At 52.3% G+C, this 16693-nt stretch overlaps 1 protein-coding gene and 1 long non-coding RNA gene across 2 annotated transcripts in view; one reads left to right on the top strand and one right to left on the bottom strand.

Moving 5' to 3' along the window:
• The window catches only part of LOC140408344 (uncharacterized), a 29705-nt gene extending 17069 nt beyond the window's left edge, over positions 1-12636 (bottom strand). Inside the window, exon 1 of the long non-coding RNA XR_011940088.1 lies at positions 12503-12636. This is a non-coding gene — a long non-coding RNA (uncharacterized lncRNA). The remainder of the gene's footprint in view (positions 1-12502) is intronic.
• Positions 1-16693, top strand: part of LOC140408343 (uncharacterized) — a 191197-nt gene that overhangs the window by 111664 nt on the left and 62840 nt on the right. The gene's annotated exons all lie outside the window — the stretch shown is intronic.

Below are 16693 nucleotides of genomic sequence, written 5' to 3'. Positions count from 1 at the left end.
CAAATATAACATGTCTGTTTCCCACCTGTACGGACAGGAGGTGCCATATCACCCAGGCGTCTGGCCAATGCGTTTGTTACAACACCACTTGCGTTCCATTGAACGCCGGCCTCCAGCTCCTCTGTGACTGGGCGAATGTCTCTCATATCACTGTTGGGACTAGGGCTTTCCGCATTGCTGGGCGGCCCGAATGGGCATTTCAAAGTTGGATAAACTGGGCTACTGGGGGGTCCTTACGCAACCGATATACTGATTGTGATGCTAGCCTGCACACGGAACAAGGATACTACTTTTTATTTAATGGTACAGCGACCAACGTTTTGTCACCCCCATTTCCCCGCCGAATTGCTATAGGGACTCTAGTCCCTACCACAGTCCCCTGTCCTTCGGCGTGGAACCTGCATAATCAGTTAGCACGCCGGGCAGTCTCTGCTGAATTTTGCGAGAACTGGAAAAAACCTCAGGTTCTTGCACCCAACCGGGGCCACTCAGCCGGGTGGGGCATTCTGAGCGTATTGACACTGGGAGGTGTGGGGGGTTCCTTGGCTGTCAGTGATCGGAATTATTTTATTTGCGGCCTTACCATCTTGGGAAATGAAACCTTGGGAGCCCTCGGGGCAATAACCAAGGAGTTGTCTCAGCTACGGTTGTTTGCAATGCAGAACCGGTATGCTCTTGACTATCTTCTGGCCCGTGAGGGTGGGGTATGCGCCATAGTACAGGGCAAGTGTATCATGAGAGTTCAGGACTTGACCGCTAACATCACTAAATTTATGGATCGCATACAGGATCACTTGGACGGGATGCAGGATCCTGGCTCTTGGGGTAACTGGGGATTTGGAGGATGGAAGGACTGGTTGATAAATATGGCCATGTATCTAGTGGTAGCTATCGGCTGCATCTTTGTGGGCCTGGCCATCCTTAAATGTGTGATGGGTAGAATGCGGGGTGCACTGGATCAGATCAACGCCCCTAAAAACTTAACTGTTAAAATCCATGAGGGTGAGGCAGATGAAGGGGGGCTAAGACAGGAATTGGAAATGCAGCGATGGATCTTTTTAGATGGGGAACCATAGCTATGGATTGGATAGTTCGGTTATCATGGAATGATAAAAGGAGGGAATGACGAATGTGATATAAAATAGTTACTTTAGAGATATTAGTTAATGTAATGTAGAAATAAGCCACTTTGATTCTGGCAGGTAGAGACAAAGGGATTTGAGACCGCATGGAAAAAGCAGGAAGAGGTGTGTCTACGAGAGTGATGCTGCATTGATAGGGGCCAGAGAAAGGGATTGGAAGTGAGCCAATCAGAATAGATCAAACAAGTCAGGAGGGACATAGGATGACCTATGGGTGTCGAGTATGTGAAACTTGATACCATTTGAATTGATTTGCAGAGATCCCTTTGTCTCTTTGTTCATTCGCTTTCTGGGATGTAGGAGACTGGATGTCTCTTATGTTTCTGTGAAATGAATCAAGCTTGCAAGCTGAATAAAATAACTTCTTTTTACGTGCAAATCCATCTCGACTTTTATTGAGGCCAGACTGACGGAGAAAGAATTTTGGGAATCAACAGGTCCTCAAGCAGAGGTTCAGTCTCTACATCGAGGCTTCGGGCCTCGAGGATGCGTCCGATGGCAGAAAAATCGCACTGCTCCTATCAACTGCGGGGGACCAAGCCATCCAAATTTTCAACTCGCTCACTTTTGCCGACGGCAAGGACAAGACCAAATTCAAGACCGTTTTAGCTAAATTCGACAGTCACTGTAAAGTCGAAACGAAAGAGAGCTTTGAGCTCTATGTCTTCCAACAACGCCTGCAGGGTAAGGATGAACCTTTCCAATCCTTTATAACTCATCTCCGTATATTAGCGCAGTCCTGCAACTATGGTGACACCGCTGATTCCATCATCAGGGATCAGATCGTGCTTGGGGGCCACTCCGATGCTTTGCGGGAGCAGCTCCTTAAAATAAAAAACATGACTCTGCCAGTCGCAATCGAGACGTGTAAAGTGCATGAATAGGCGAGTAGTCGGTACTCCAGTCTTAAATCGGCAGAACAGGAACAACTTGCCTCCCACGAGGCTGAGAGTGTACAGGCCATCGCCCGGATGCGGCGCCTCAGTATCGATGAAAGCGGCCATTTTGCGCGCTTTTCCAGGGGTCCCACGCATGCGCACCACGAACGGGAGAACGAAGCGGCCGAAGACCAAACTGCGCAGGTGTGAATGTCGGCTGACCGCACTGCGCATGTGCGACAACGCATGGAGCGTAACAATGTCAACATCATGACGTGCCCGAACTGCGGCACCGCCCACTTAAAGCAGCAATGCCCTGCAAGAGGCAGGCGATGTTTAAATTGCGGGAAGCCTGGACATTATGCAGCCTTGTGTAGGTCTGCACCACCGGTCAAGGGCCAGCGATCCCATTTCCAACGCAAACGCGTTCGATGTGTACAGCAAGGTCTACTGGATTCTGATCCTGGTAGAACTACGGATCCAGAGGACGACTGCCTGGAATCCCCATATCGTGTGGGCATCTTCACTACATGTGAATATGCCTCCTCAAATTCAGCAAGATGCCTATCTATCCTCAACGTGGATTCCGCGGACGAATGGCGTGCTGTCATACACGTTAACCAATGCAGCATCCAGTTCAAGCTGGACACTGGTGCTTCTGCCAATTTCATCTCTCAAGCAGATTTTGACCGCATTAAAAAGCAACCCAAAATTCTTCCACCGGCCTTACAGCTCCTTGATTATAATGGCAATGCCATAACTGCATTCGGATCTTGTCATCTGCATGTCTCCAACAAGACCATCACTGCCACACTGCGATTCGAAATTGTCAAGCCTGACAAAGCATCCCTGCTTGGTGCCCATGCATGTAAGCTACTCAATCTCGTGCAGCGAGTCCATGCCATGTCCTCTGCCAATGTGGATCTTCAGGCTGACATTGATGACATCCTGGCACAATACCCAGATGTGTTTAGTGGAATGGGTACGCTGCCATACTGCTACAAGATCTTACTCAGGCCTGATGCCACGCCTATAATCCATGCACCACGCCGGGTGTCGGCTCCTCTGAAGGAACGTTTAAAGGCGCAGCTACAGGAGCTCCAAGACCAGGGCATCATCTCCAAAGTGACGGAACCGACTGACTGGGTCAGCTCGATGTTCTGTGTGAAGAAGCCCTCAGGAGAGTTGCGCATATGTATAGATCCCAAAGATCTTAACCGGAACATAATGCGGGAACACTACCCGATCCCGAAGCGGGAGGAACTAACCAGTGAGATGGCACATGCCAAATTCTTCACGAAGCTAGATGCATCGTGTGGTTTCTGGCAGATACAACTGGACAAGTCCAGCAGGAAGCTCTGCTTTCGGAAGGTACTGTTATAACCGCATGCCGTTCGGCAATGTTCCAGCCTCTGAAACCTTCCACAGGATCATGGAGCAGATGATGGACGGCATTTAGGGTGTGCGTGTCTACGTAGATGATGTAATCATATGGTCCACGACCCCCGAGGAACACATATCTCGTCTCAAACAAGTCTTCCGACGTATTCCATGCAAACGGCCTCAAGTTGAACAAGGCCAAGTGCTCCTTTGGCATGTCATCCATCAAGTTCTTGGGCGATCAAATATCCCAGCAGGGCATGCAACCAGATTCGGACAAAGTCAAGGCCATCAACGCCATGAAGACCCCGGAAGACAAAAAGGCGGTACTCCGCTTCCTCGGTATGGTAAACGTCTTGGGAAAGTTCATTCCCAACCTCGCATCACACACCACGGCTCTCAGGCATCTGGTGAAGAAGTCCACTGCATTCCAGTGGCTACCCACACACCAAGCAGAGTGGCTCGGGCTCAAAGCAAAGCTCACCACTGCTCCGGTACTGGCGTTTTTTGACCCGGAGAGGGAGACAAAAATCTCCACGGACGGCAGCCAGGACGGCATCGGTGCGGTGCTCCTCCAGAAGGATGACTCCTCGTCCTGGGCTCCAGTGGCTTATGCGTCAAGGGCCATGACTCCTACTGAACAGAGGTACTCCCAGATAGAAAAAGAGTGTCTGGGCCTCCTAACCGGCATTGTAAAGTTCCATGACTACGTCTACGGTCTACCAACATTCACAGTGGAGACTGACCACAGACCCTTGGTCCATATCATTCATAAGGATTTGAATGACAGGACGCCCAGGCTTTAGCGCATTCTCCTTCGACTCCGCAAGTACGATTTTGAGTTAGTATACACGCCAGGCAAGGAGCTGATAATTGCGGATGCCCTGTCCCGCTCCATCACCTCGCCCTGTGAACAGGTTGACTTCATCTGCCAAAACGAGGCACAGGTGCAACTGTGTGCCAGCACCCTCCCGGCCTCAGATGAAAGAGTGATCAGCATTCGTGAAGAGACTGCCAAAGACCCTCTTCTGCAGCGTGTAATGCACCACCTTGCAAATGGTTGGCAGAAAGGGCAATGCCCTCAGTTCTTTAATGTGAAGGACGACATGACAGTCGTCGAGGGGATTCTCCTCAAGCTAGATCGTATCGTTATTCCCCGCAGCCTGCAGAGCTTAGTGCTCAAACAAATCCACGAGGGATACCTAGGTGTCAAAGGTGTAGGCGCAGGGCCCGGCAGGCTGTCTATTGGCCTGAAATCAACCAGGACATATCCAACATGGTCCTCAATTGTGCGACCTGCCAGCGTTTCCAGCCTGCTCAAACAAAAGAAACACTCCAACAACACGAGATTGTGACCTCTCCGTGCTCCAAGGTGGGAATCGACCTTTTTCACACCAATGGGCGTGACTATGTGCTCATCATAGATTACTTCTCGAGTTACCCAGAAGTTGTGAAGCTGTCAGACCTCACATCAAGGACAGTCATCAAGGCCTGCAAGGAGACATTTGCCAGGCATGGCATTCCGCTCACTGTCATGAGTGACAATGGTCCCTGCTTCCACAGCCAAGAGTGGTCCAATTTCGCCAAGTCGTACCAATTCAACCACATCACCTCAAGCCCACACTACCCGCAGTCTAACATGAAGGTTGAAAAAGGGCCCCATATCGTGAAGCAATTGCTCTGCAAGGCTGCGGACTCTACTTCTGACTTCAACCTTGCGCTGCTGGCGTCCAGGGCAACCCCTCTGTCCACCGGTATGTCTCCGGCACAACTCCCTATGAATAGAGATCTGCGGACGACTGTTCCGGCCATACACTTACCAGACCTGGATCACCTCCCAGTGCTGCAAAAGGTGCAGCAACTCAGAAACCGGCAAAAACTGACGTACGGTGCTCATGCAACCGATTTGCCTGTGCTATCTCCAGAAGATGCTGTTCACATCAAGCTACCTGATGGAGGCTGGTCAGCCCCAGCTGTTGTTGTTCGACAGGCTGCTTCCAGGTCGTTTGTGGTTAGTATGGCTGATGGCTCCATTGTCAGGCGCAACAGAAGGGCGCTACGCAAACTTGCCTGCCCACCACCAAATCACACCTTTCCAGATGTTGTTATGTCTTCTCCGGACACCTCGCACCATGAGACTACCAGTCAGGCTGCCATCCCGCCTGTCAAGGCGCCGTCGTCCCCACCTCCACGTCTCAGGCAGTCGACAAGGATCTGACGCAAGCCCCAAAGATTGGATTTATAGACAGACACCCAGTACAGCCAATCAACACACAGGACAGAACACAACCAATCACCAGACAGAACACTAGAGGGGGGTGTTCCCACTATAAAACACACGAGGCATCAGCACTCCGCCTCTTTCCACTGGTGACAACTGTAGTGACAGTCAGGGTGTATATATTGTGGTAGTATGTATTGGGGGTCGTGTGGGACTGGAAGCCCTAATGTCATTGGCTGACAGATCCCGGGTCCTGGTTGGCCGTTGACCTCAAGCTCCGCCCTGAAGGCGGAGTATAAGAAGCCGGTGTCTTCCCCCGCAGGCCAGTTTACTATCGAGCTGCGGGGGAACAGACACGCTTAATAAAGCCTCATCGACTTCACTATATTCGTCTCATGGAGTCTTTGAGCGCTACAATTTATTAAGCGTGCCTAAAAAGGACTATGGAGCTCAGGATCATCCCGGAATGCCTGAGGATCAGCCCCCACGCAGTGAATGCGGCAGCAGCCTTCAAACACTGGCAGACTTGCTTCGAGGCCTACATCAGAACGACCACCGGCCGAGTCTCAGACAAACAAAAACTGCAGGTCCTGCACTCGAGGGTGAGCACGGAGATTTTCTCCCTCATCGAAGACTCGGACGATTTCCAGACGGCGTTCGCAGCACTGAAAAGTCTCTACGTTCGCCCAGTTAACCAAATCTACGCTCGCTACCAGCTCACGACGAGACGGCAAGCTCCCGGAGAATCGATGGACGAATTCTCCGCCGCGCTGCTGATTTTGGGACGAGCCTGCAGCTGCCCGTCGGTGAACGCAAATGAACACACGGACATGTTATTGCGTGATGCTTTTGTGGCAGGTATGCAATCCTCCCAAATCCGCCAAAGACTTCTAGAAAAAGAGTCGCTAGGACTCTCAGAGGCACGGGCCCTAGCAGCCTCCCTAGACGTGGCCGCGCGTAATACCCGCGCCTACGGCCCCGACCGCGCGGCAGCCCATTGGGCCCCGTACGTACCCGTCGCGGCAAACCCCCTACCCCCCCCCGGACACCCCACAGGCTTGCGTGGTCCAAACGCCGAGTCGCACCGGGGGCGCCCGCTGTTATTTCTGCGGCCAGGCGAAACACCCCCAACAGCGCTGTCCGGCCCGCGCAGCCATCTGCAAAAGCTGCGGGAAAAAGGGCCATTATGCGGTGGTGTGCCGATCCCGCGAGGTCGCCGCCGTCCCGGGGCCACAGGGAGCCCTACAAGCAGTCTATGCGTCCCAACCCCCCCAGCACGCCATGTGCGACCCGCAGGCGCAGCCGCTCTGTTTCCCGACCACCGCGGTCCCGGGAGAACTGGGAGCCTTGCACGCCGCCTACGCTCCCCAACCCCCCTCCCCGCAGCCCATGTACGACCCGCCGCCGGCGCTACCGCTTTGGGTCCCGGCCAACACTCTCCACGGAGAGGAGGGGGTTTTTCGCGTCCCTAACGCCACCCTAACCCCCACCGCGCGCCCCACGCCTGACCCGCCGGCGCCACCTACTTGGACCCCGACCACCGCTGTCCCCGGTGAGGGAGCTCCTTGCGCCCGCGGCCCCACGCCTGACACGCCGGCGCCGCCGACTTGGGCCCCGACCACCGCTGTCCCCGGTGAGGGAGCCCCGCGCGGTCCTTGCGCTCGCGGCCCCACGCCTGACTCGCCGGCGCCGCCGACTTGGGCCCTGACCACCGCTGTCCTCGGTGAGGGAGCTCCGCGCGGTCCTAGCGCTCGCGGTCCTAGCGCTCGCGGTGAGGGAGCACCGCGCGGTCCTAGCGCTCGCGGTCCTAGCGCTCCCCAGATCCCCCAGCACACCATGATGGCAGATGCCGCCATTTTGGGTCCCGACCACCACGAGGGGAGGAGGGGCGCCGCCATCTTGGACCGCCCCCGACCTGTACGACGCATGGGGGCGGCCATTTTGTCCACCCCCGCCGCCATCATGTGACCCCCAGCCACGTGCGATGTATGGGGGCGGCCATTTTGTCCATCCCCGACGCCATCTTGGACGGCAACAACGGACCCCACCCCACTACTACAACCACGGCTCGCCTCGGTTACGCTCGATCAGGCTCGGCCCCGGACACTCCAGACGACGACGACAACGGTCCTAATTAACGGACACGAGACGCCATGCCTAGTCGACTCCGGGAGCACGGAAAGCTTTATACACCCCGACACGGTAAGACGCTGTTCCTTGACCACCTATCCCAGCGCACAAAAGATTTGCCTAGCTGCAGGATCCCACTCCATACAGATCCAGGAATTCTGCATAGTTACCCTAACGGTGCAGGGGAGGGAGTTCAAAAAATACAAACTTAACGTCCTTCCCCAACTCTGTGCCCCCACCTTGCTGGGACTAGATTTCCAATGTAATCTACAGAGCCTTACGTTTAAATTCGGCGGCCCCATACACCCACTCACTATCTGCGGCCTCGCTACCCTCAAGGTGCAACCCCCGTCCTTGTTTGCGAACCTCACCCCGGATTGCAAACCCGTCGCCACTAGGAGCAGACGGTACAGCGCCCAGGACCGGACCTTCATTCGGTCCGAAGTCCAGCGGCTACTAAAGGAGGGCATAATCCAGGCCAGCAATAGTCCCTGGAGAGCGCAGGTGGTAGTAGTGAAGACAGGGGAGAAACAAAGGATGGTCATTGACTATAGCCAGACCATCAACAGGTACACACAACTAGACGCGTACCCTCTCCCCCGCATATACGACATGGTCAATCGGATTGCCCAGTATAAAGTCTTCTCCACCGTGGACCTCAAGTCCGCCTACCATCAGCTCCCCTTCCGCCCAAGTGACCGCAAGTACACAGCCTTCGAGGCAGATGGGCGTTTATACCATTTCCTACGGGTCCCTTTTGGCGTCACAAACGGGGTCTCGGTCTTCCAACTGGGAGATGGACCGGATGGTTGATCAACATGGGTTACGGGCCACGTTCCCGTATCTCGACAATGTAACCATCTGCGGCCACGATCAGCAGGACCACGACGCCAACCTCCAAAAATTCCTCCAGACCGCCAAAGCCTTGAACCTCACGTACAACGAGGACAAGTGCGTTTTTAGCACCGACCGGCTAGCCATTCTGGGCTACATAGTACGCAATGGGATAATAGGCCCCGACCCCGAATGTATGCGCGCACTCATGGAATTTCCCCTCCCGCACTGCCCAAAAGCCCTGAAACGCTGCCTGGGGTTCTTTTCGTACTACGCCCAGTGGGTCCCCCAGTACGCAGACAAGGCCCGCCCCCTAATACAGACCACGACCTTCCCTCTGTCGACAGAGGCTTGCCAGGCCTTCAGCCGCATCAAAGCGGACATCGCAAAGGCCACGATGCGCGCCATCGACGAGTCCCTCCCCTTCCAGGTCGAGAGCGACGCCTCCGATGTAGCTCTAGCGGCCACCCTTAACCAAGCGGGCAGACCCGTGGCCTTTTTCTCCCGAACCCTCCACGCCTCAGAAATCCGCCACTCCTCAGTGGAAAAGGAAGCCCAAGCCATAGTGGAAGCTGTGCGACATTGGAGGCATTACCTGGCCGGCAGGAGATTCACTCTCCTCACTGACCAACGGTCGGTAGCTTTCATGTTCGATAATGCACAGCGGGGCAAAATTAAAAATGACAAGATCTTAAGGTGGAGGATCGAGCTCTCCACCTTCAACTATGAGATCTTGTACCGGCCCGGAAAGCTGAACGAGCCCTCCGATGCCCTATCCCGCGGCACATGTGCCAATGCACAAATTGACCGCCTCCAAACCCTCCACGAGGACCTCTGCCACCCGGGGGTCACTCGGTTTTACCACTTCATCAAGTCCCGCAATCTCCCATACTCTTTAGAAGAGGTCCGTACAGTCACAAGGGACTGCCACATCTGCGCGGAATGCAAGCCGCATTTTTTCAGGCCAGATGGAGCGCACCTGATTAAGGCTTCCCGCCCCTTTGAACGCCTCAGTCTCGATTTCAAAGGGCCCCTCCCCTCCACCGACCGCAACGCATATTTTCTTAATGTAGTGGACGAATACTCCCGCTTCCCTTTTGCCATTCCCTGCTCCGACATGACCGCGGCCACAGTCATTAAAGCCCTGAACAGCATCTTCACACTGTTCGGTTACCCCGCATACGTCCACAGCGACAGGGGGTCCTCTTTCATGAGTGACGAGCTGTGCCAGTTCCTGCTCAGCAAGGGCATAGCCTCAAGCAGGACGACCAGCTACAACCCCCGGGGGAACGGGCAAGTAGAAAGGGAGAACGGCACGGTCTGGAAGGCCGTCCTACTGGCCCTACGGTCCAGGGATCTCCCAGTTTCACAGTGGCAGGAGGTCCTCCCGGACGCTCTCCATTCCATCCGGTCGTTATTATGTACAAGCACTAATCAAACGCCCCACGAGCGTCTCCTTGTCTTCCCTAGGAGGTCCTCCTCTGGAACGTTGCTGCCGACCTGGCTGGCGGCCCCAGGACCCATCCTCCTCCGAAAGCATGTGCGGGCACATAAGGCGGACCCGTTGGTCGAAAGGGTTCACCTCCTCCACGCAAACCCCCAGTACGCCTACGTGGAGTACCCCAACGGCCGACAGGACACGGTCTCCCTGCGGGATCTGGCGCCCGCCGGCACCACGCACACCCCCCGACACCATCAACTCAACCGCCCCCCCTTCTTGCCACCGCCGCACCCCGCGACCGCCCCCTTCCCAGGAGGATCAGTCCCTCTCCCCTTTGCACCGACAGCTGAAACCGTACGGCTCCTGGAGGCGACAACACTGGTACAAGAACCACCACCACCGCCGGGGCCGAGGCGATCGACACGGACGACCAGACCGCCCGACCGACTCGTGGCGTCGATGTAAAACAAAGATGGACTGTTCAAAGAACATTTTGTTTTTTTCCGATACCCTCTGTAAATAGTTGCAACAGGACGAAACTGTCCAATACTGTACTACCATGTGAATGTTCTATCCTCCCAGGACCAGCCCTGTAAACCCTTACCACCATACGAAGCATCACCCCGCAGGGTTCATTTTTGACAAGGGGTGAATGTGGTAGTATGTATTGGGGGTCATGTGGGACTGGAAGCCCTAATGTCATTGGCTGACAGATCCTGGGTCCTGGTTGGCCGTTGACCTCAAGCTCCGCCCTGAAGGCGGAGTATAAGAAGCCGGTGTCTTCCCCCGCAGGCCAGTTTACTATCGAGCTGCGGGGGAACAGACACGCTTAATAAAGCCTCATCGACTTCGCTATATTCGTCTCATGGAGTCTTTGTGCGCTACATATATCGGTTAGCACCTTCTACACGTGGCTCAGAGCTAGTCTGGTCTAGTTAGTTATAGTTAGCACACTTAGATTAGTAGAGTGTCAACCCAGAGCAAGCTGTGTGCACTGTTACAGAAGTTCAATAAATCGTATTGAACCGACATCTAAATTTGGTGTCTACTTTTCAGTACAACTGCATCCAGTTGCAGTCCGTGTTACCCCAGGGTGAATAACACAACACTAACCAGCTCCATGTGATTCATTAAGTTCTGTCTTACAAAGGCCCAACAAAAGTCAGGAAGAAAGGGAAAGTGACACTGGAATGAAGGGAGAGGCAACGTAGAACCCTCAAGAGTATTGAAAGTCAAAGAGATCTAGGAGTACAGGTCCACAGGTCATTGAAAGGGGCGACACAGGTGGAGAAGGTAGTCAAGAAGGCATACGGCATGCTTGCCTTCATTGGCCGGGGCATTGAGTATAAGAATTGGCAAGTCATGTTGCAGCTGTATAGAACCTTAGTTAGGCCACACTTGGAGTATAGTGTTCAATTCTGGTCGCCACACTACCAGAAGGATGTGGAGGCTTTAGAGAGGGTGCAGAAGAGACTTACCAGAATGTTGCCTGGTATGGAGGGCATTAGCTATGAAAAGCGGTTGAATAAACTCGGTTTGTTCTCACTGGAACGAAGGAGGTTGAGGGGAAACCTGATAGAGGTATACAAAATTATGAGGGACATAGACAGAGTGGATAGTCAGAGGCTTTTCCCCAGGGTAGAGGGGTCAATTACTAGGGGGCATAGGTTTAAGGTGAGAGGGGCAAGGTTTAGAGTAGATGTACGAGGCAAGTTTTTACGCAGAGGGTAGTGGGTGCCTGGAACTCGCTACCGGAGGAGGTGGTGGAAGCAGGGACGATAGTGACATTTAAGGGGCATCTTGACAAATACATGAATAGGATGGGAATAGAGGGATACGGACCCAGGATTTGTAGAAGATTGTAGTTTAGTCGGGCAGCATGGTCGGCACGGGCTTGGAGGGCCGAAGGGCCTGTTCCTGTGCTGTACATTTCTTTGTTCTTTGTTTGTCTTTGTTGATAAGCAGGACGGGAAGAGGGAGAGAAAGAATGAGGGACTTTGTTCACAGTCCCTGTTTATACGCCTCTCAATTTTTAATTCCATTCGAGTTAGCAATTCGCTGTCACTCGTTTTACATGATTGTACAAAGTCAAGATCGACCGTAATGATTTCATCGCAATCATTATTCGCTCCAGCAACGGATAGGGTGTACAGTGGTTGTTGGTTACCAGGTTCTAAACTCAAATTCTGACCCAAAATTAGGAAGGTAAGTTCAATAAATCCTAGGAAAATTCTATTATAAAAGTTGATAGATAATTGCAAAATTCCAACTTTGTAAAGGACTTTCTCATCTGGTTTATAGATGACCACCTACCCCACCCCACCCACATCTACATCATGGTTTGACCCTTACCGGGATAGGCCCACATCCCACGAATAAATAGATCAAAAGTGAACAGCAGCAGCAAAGGATTTTTTTTAAAAAAGAATAAAACAGTATCCCAGCAACTCTTTGACATTCAAGTAAAGAATCTCACCTCAGGGTTGATAGAGATGGTGGTTATAAAGTTCTCAGGCTTCATTCCCTCCGGTAGTGGCTTCAACTGATCCCTTTGATAAGGTCACTGACTTGTTAATCACTCCCTGGATGCTTATCCCAGTGCAGACGACAAACAAGCTGTTCAAATAGTGTGGAAAATAATCCGAGCCTCTGGAATACAAAAAAAGCAGAAATTGGACCGTTGGTCAAAATGGCGCCAGAGCAAAGCGGGTGAAAATGGGGTAAGATGGTTCAGTGTCTGTCACCGTAAATCCAATTGGAGAACGTTTGTCAAAACGTGGCACTTGGCACAAGTGGAGTTGTACTCGCGAACAAAGGCAAACTTTCAAGTCCCCAGTCGATATGCCCCGATCGACAAGGTCCTGACTGAGCAAATCCCACACCAGATGATCCCCTCCATTCAGTGGAGTGCAGCTAATCCGTATAAGTCAATTGCCTTCAATTTATTCTAATGTTCTGTTCCTATGCAAACAATGCTATTGAATCAGTGAATCACTGATAGCAGCTGTTCAATCTGCTACCCATAAAGAACCATAATGGTTTGTCACTAAAAGTTTTATCGATGTTCTGAAACCGGATTAGGGAGCACCAATATAGGGAAGTGCTGAGCGAGCAAGTTACTATTAGATCAGTTATTATGCCGAATTGCCCCGGGACTAGTAATCCAGGGGCCCAGGCTAACGCTCTGGGGACGTAGTTTCAAATCCCACCATGGGAGCTGTCAGAATTAAAATTTAATTAGTTTTCTTTAAAAACCTGGAATTGAAAGCTAGTCTCAGTCATGATGACCAGGACCATGACATCAGTGTCTAATTACCATTAAAAACAAAACCCCCATCTGGTTCACTAATGTGCTTCAGGGAAGGAAATCTGCCGTCCTTACCCAGTCTACCCTACATGTGGCTCCAGACTCTCAGTAATGTGCTTGACTCTTAACTTCCCTCTGGAATGGTCTAGTAAGCCATACCGTTCAAGAGAAATGGGGGGATGAGCAACAAATGCCGGCCTTATCTGTGATGCCACATTCCATTCAAGAATAAACTTTAAAACCATTGCCAAAGGCACACAAGTGTGCAAAAGAAAACCAATTGTATAGAAAAGTGAGGGTATAGATTGTTTGCTGTCTGGTAATAGAAATCTTCCAGGAAACTCCAATAATCAATTTAATAATGTGATTCAACAAAAGCTTGTATTTCTAATGTTTCTTTAACATAATAACATTTCACAAAGCTCTTCACAGGAGCAGTTTATGATGCAAAAGTAGACACCGAGACACATACCTTGATTTTGGACCAGTTGTCCAAAGGTTTGGTCAAAGAGATTAACTTTTAGGGAATGCCTGAAAGGAAGGATGGGAGGTAGCGAGTCAGAGAGGTTTCGGGTGGAAATTCCACAGATTGAGAGCTGGAGTTTTCCGTCTCCGCCGTGGGTTGTGGTGAGCCATTCCAAAGTACACTGCCTTTGGCAAGACCGGAAGATCCTGCCAACGGGAAGGGCCTGGAAACCCCAGCTTAGGACTTTAGTAGCTGAAGATACAGAATGGTGGAGTGATTAAAATTGAGGGTGCTCAAGAAGCCAGGATTGGATGAGTGCAGCTATCTTAGACAATTTGTGGGGGTGGAGAAGATTAAAAGACGGTAGCATAGTGGTTAAAGTCCCAGGTTCAATTCCTGGCTTGGGTCACAGATTCTCCACTGGCTCCGACACTTAGCCGCAGAAACGGAAAATTCAGCCCCACATTTCTGTTTAGTAAGTAATAAATAGACGCCATCATTAGGCAGAGAACCTCAATACTCTTATTATCACAATGAATTTATGTGAACGTTTATTTTTTTTGCATGCCTGTTTGTTGGTAAAATGGTAAGTCATCAAGCAGAGTGTTTTGAGAGACTTTTAATTGCGTGTGCTTCACTGCCTTGGTTGCTGAATGGTGGTCGATGTTTGTTCATTAAATATACATATGTGAAGTGTATTGACCTGTGTATGGTGTGGGTGGATGTAAGGGGTTTGTGAATAAAATTAATGGACATGATTAAAGAAGATTTCCCCGCAGCCACATCTCTGGCTAGTCAGTGATTTTTATTGGCCAACGTTACCCCGAACAGGCGCCGGAACGTGGCGACTAGGGGCTTTTCACAGTAACTTCATTTGAAGCCTACTTGTGACAATAAGCGATTTTCATTTCATTTTCGTGGAAAACGTGGCATCGTTCTGGTTAATTTTGAGGGATGAAGACCATGGGTGGGATTCTCCGATCTCCCGCCGGGCCGGAGAATTCGCGGGGGGCGGCGTGAATCCGGCCCCTGCTGGCTGCCGAATTCTCCGGCGCCGGGGTTTTGGCAGCGGCCCCCCCGGCGATTCTCCGGCCCGCGATGGGTCGAGCGGCTGCCCGTTTTAGGCCGGTCCCGCTGGTGTAAATTAGACCAGGTACTTAGACCTGGTTCTGAGGGCGGCCTCCGGGGCCCTCGGGGGGACGCGGGGGAAGCCCCCACGGCGGCCTGGTCCGCGTCCAGGGCCCACTGATCCACGGGCGGGACTGTGCCGTGGGGGCAGTCTTTCCCTCCGCACCGACTGCTGTGGACCTCCACCATGGCCGGTGCGGCGACAAACCCCCCTGCGCATGGGCTGCGATGATGCCAGCACGTGCTGGCACTCCCACGCATGCGCCAACTCGCGCCAGCCGGCGGAGGCCCTTCGCCGCTGGTTGGCATGGCGCCAAGCCCCTTCCATGCTGGTTGGCGTGGCGCCAACCCCGTCAGCGCCGGCCTAGCCCCTGAAGGTGTGGAGGATTCCGCACCTTCCGGTCGGCCCGACGCCGGAGTGGTTCACACCATGCCTCGCCGCCGGGACTGCCCGCCCCGCCGGGTAGGGGAGAAATCCCGCCCCATAGCTACGTTCCAGACCTGTATATAAAATTATGAGGGGCATAGACAGGAAGAAACCTTTTCCCCTGGTGGAGGGAGCAATGACCAGGGGATATAGATTTAAGGTAAGGGGCAGGAGATTTAGAGGGGATGTGATGAAAAACCTTTCACCCAGAGGGTGGTGGGAATCTGGAACTCGCTGCCCGAAAGGGTGGTGGAGGCAGAGACCCTCATAACATTTAAGAAGTATTTAGAGATGCACTTGTGATGCCAAGGCACACAAGGCTGTGGGCCAAGTGTTGGAAAATGGGATTAGAATAGTCAGGTGGTTGTTTTTGACCGGTGCAGAATAAATAGGCCGAAGGGCCTTTTCTGTGCTGGAAAGCTCTACGACTCTATGTCAATCAGTCAACAAACAAGGGGATTTAAATCCCCTTGTTTGTTGACTGATTGACATAGAGTTATGGAGGTCTACAGCAGAGAAAAGGCCCTTCGGCCTATCGAGTCTGCACCGATCAAATTAGCCCATAATTAGAAAATGAAATCAAGGAGAAAGTCACAGGCTTCTGCAGGAACTGGCAGCAAACACTCTGCACATCTGGTGGTGAAGGTGTTCAGGAATGATATCGGTTCAGTCCCATTTGTGGTTTTGTTTGTAGTTTTACTGAAAGAAAAGCCTTTGCAGCATCGCGCACGAGTGTAGCCATGGCAACGCTAACCAGATTGCAGCAAGGTCAGACAGACTGATTTAAAAGGAAATCTCTTCCCAGTTTTCTCACAGAACAAGGGCAGGAGAAAGAAAGAGAACTGGAATTAAATAGCGGCAGAGTCGATGGGCAGGACTTTCTGGCCGTTCACGCTGGGCAATCTTACGATCTTGCCGACGGAGCGCCCCCGCTGCGGGTTTCGCAGAAGTGAGGGTCACGGCGATGACGGGACAAGAAAGTCTAGCCGTTGGGCAATGGCAAGCCGCCTTCCACCGCTGCAGAACATGGAGGGGGGAGGAAGATCCCGCCCAATGGGTGAGAACAGACAGAGAGGTTGACAGCAGGAGTAGATATAAGCGAAAAATAATGGGGGGGGGGAAAAAACAAATAATTTGCAATTTTTTAGTTCTTTTCATGGCATCCCAGAACACTTCACAGCCAATTTGGGATTTTATAAGCGTAGTCACTTTTAGAATGTAAGGAAACGGTGCAGTCGATTTGCGCGCAACAAGATCCCAGAAACACCAATGGGATAAATTACCAGATAACCTGGACGCTTTGTGAGCATAATGTTGACCAGGGACCAAGAAGACTAGC

Source organism: Scyliorhinus torazame, chromosome 3 (genome assembly GCF_047496885.1).
Source record: "Scyliorhinus torazame isolate Kashiwa2021f chromosome 3, sScyTor2.1, whole genome shotgun sequence".
Taxonomy (NCBI): domain Eukaryota; kingdom Metazoa; phylum Chordata; class Chondrichthyes; order Carcharhiniformes; family Scyliorhinidae; genus Scyliorhinus; species Scyliorhinus torazame.
Note: the sequence above shows the minus strand (reverse complement) of the source record. Positions and strands in the feature narration are given on the sequence as shown.